Raw genomic sequence first — 2,681 nt, 5'->3', positions numbered from 1 at the left:
GTGCGCGGCCGGGCCCGCGGCCGCCGGGGGTCGCACGGGTGCTCGGCGCGGACCCCTGCACCCCCGCCCCACTCCGCCGGGCGCCCCTCCCACCTGGCGAGGCGGGGGAGCCCGTGTAGAAGCAGCCGGAGGTGGGGGAGGGACGCGCCTTGCGACCCAGGTTAGGGAGAGGGTTCGGTGGGGGGCACCAGCCCTGCGCGGTGTCCCCAGACCCCGACGGAGCTCCGGGTGTGGGGGGGAGTGGGCGCTCTAAGCCCGCTTGGCTTACTTGGCCCGAGGAGCCCCGCGGGGTCCTGGGCACAGAGCCGGGCTGGGGGCGTTCGCGGGGCCGCGCGGCGACAGTCCCCAGAGGACTTGCGGGCCTTTCGGCGTTTCCTGGATGCTGGCAGGATGACCGGAAAGCTGCTGAAGGCCAGGTCTGGAGACTTTCCCCGAGAGACCGCCTTGTTCCGGGGCGCCCCGCCCCCGACTCCCGGCACAAAGCCCCGTCTTGCGGGGAACCAGGGGCGGCTACAGGCGCGAGCCCTTCCCGCCCCGCGCGGCTGGTACCGGGGAGATGGTGCCGCGGGGACGGGCCCGCCCGCGGGGCTCCGCTCCGCTCCCGGCCCACCAGCGCCTGCGCGCCCCGCACGGTGTCGGATTACCCAGGGAGCGAGGTAAGCACGGGCCAGCTGGTGCTTACTCACTGGTCTGTAGTGAATAGTTTGTTTTTCACATTAAAGATACGACTTCTAGGGAAGGCTGGCACCCGTCGCTCTCCCAGCCCCGCTGCACCGCCGTGGTCTCCGCTTTACAGTCCCCCGGACCAAAAGCCGAGCAAACGAGGCCACGCGGCTTACGCACTATCGGTAGTGAGCAGGTTCGTGTCATATAGTGAAATCCTTGTGAAATTATTCACTACCGATGAGTAAATAAACACGAGCACGCCCCTCCTTGCCTGGCTCGCGGCCTGGCCTCTGTGCGGCGCTGTGCGCGAGCCGCTGTCTCTGTGTCTGCGTGTAGCTGATGGCATTTCTGTCCTCTGTGAGCCGGGCAACCAGAGGGCACGTGCAGGGGGAGCTGCGCGAGCTGTCCCCGGCCATCTTGTGCTGGACACCCCTTCACACGCACTGGCACCCTTCGAGCGGAGATGCTTGGCTCCCTGGACCCACTGTGAACCAGGCGGTCAGAGCCCAGGGCCCCTCTCACATGGCCCATCAGACATGTTCCCATTGTACATATGTGTCAACTGAGGTCAGAGATTGACAAGGTTGGGCTCCACGAAGTCACAGGGCAGCCCCACTAACCCTCACACAGCGCTTTTTGGGCTACTGTGGCTTGAAGTGACAGGCCCCGGCCCAGAGGGGTCCTACACACCTGCTGAAGTGAGCACGCTGGCATCCTGTATGTAGGATTCAGGGAGCAAGTTTTATCCAGACCCTGTCTTCTTCCTCACCTCCCCACCCCAGGTCTTCCTGCTGCAGGGTTTGGGGTCTCAGCTGCAGCCAGGGCTTCAAGATGTCCTGGATGCTCCCACATATCTTTGGCCCACCACTTTCAGGCACTACAGGGACCCCTCGGAGGACAGCGTGCTGTGTTCAGCTCAGGGTCCCTGGTGGGGGTGGTAGGGGTTGTTGGGAGATGGGGTTTGGCAGGGGAAGGAGTGAGTGTCTGGGGCAGGATGTGAGCCTAGCTCAACCCCCTTCTTTTCCTCCCCTCTCCCCTCCTCCAGCCGTTCTCTGTGCGATGGGCCCTGGAAGGACTAGCCAGGCAGAGTCTGTACACAGAGCTGCTGGCAGATCGCTCTGCCTCTGGGGCCACTCTGGAGGCGGGCCTGAGGGAAGAAGGAGACAGCTTCGCTTCTGCCTGCATACCAGAGACTGGAGGGCAGTGGTCTTCTGGGCTGTCCCTCCGTCTTCCAGCTGGAGGCCTTCCAGCCTAGAGGGAGGCCAAGTCACCTTGTACCCCAGTGGGGGCAAGGCAGGGGAGGAGACTGCACTCCAGCACCTTAGGTGCTGATCCCTCTGTTAGAGAGTGGGACCCGGGTGGGTGGAGGGTCTGTGGCAGTGGGATCTCAGTGAAGGTGGAGCCCACGTGGAGAAGGCGGCCCTTGGGGGCTAGGACTCTGGTTCCAGCGTGAGCCCATCTATGTGGGGGGTCTGGGGACCGTTATGAGTGCACAGCCGAGCGAGTCTCATGCCACAGACCTGGATGAAGATGGACTCAGGCAGGGAGGAGATCCGATCCTGGGGATCCCAGCACAAGAGAATAAGGCTTGTCTGGGATCAAGGCTCACCTTGTGCATAGGAGGGGCCCAGGCACCTTGGAGGAGGAGAGGCAGATGCAGGAAGCCCAGTTGTCAAGCCTGATTCCATACCCAGGCCACCAGTGGGGTGGGAGGAGGTGCTGAGCCAATCTGAGTCTGCCCAGAGGACTTCCCTGAAGGTGGGGGTGGAAGAGATACCCCAAGACCCACTGATTCAGTGTCCTGCACAGGCGCAGAGGAGCCTTGTGAGGGAGCTGTGGAGCGGACTCTGACTTGGAGAGAGCTCTCAGACCGACTAGAGCTACCCCCCCACCCCTACCCCACCCCACCCTCCCCCCAACTGTAGCTGTTTCTGCTTTGATCTGTTGCCTTGTTGCCCTGTGCCTAACCACTGCAGGAGAGAGCCTCCTTTGGAGAAGAGCGAAAATGTAATAAA

This window comes from Elephantulus edwardii, unplaced genomic scaffold (genome assembly GCF_000299155.1).
Source record: "Elephantulus edwardii isolate Elephantulus edwardi_28Jun2011 unplaced genomic scaffold, EleEdw1.0 scaffold00048, whole genome shotgun sequence".
Classification (NCBI taxonomy): domain Eukaryota; kingdom Metazoa; phylum Chordata; class Mammalia; order Macroscelidea; family Macroscelididae; genus Elephantulus; species Elephantulus edwardii.
This window is presented reverse-complemented; position numbering follows the sequence as displayed.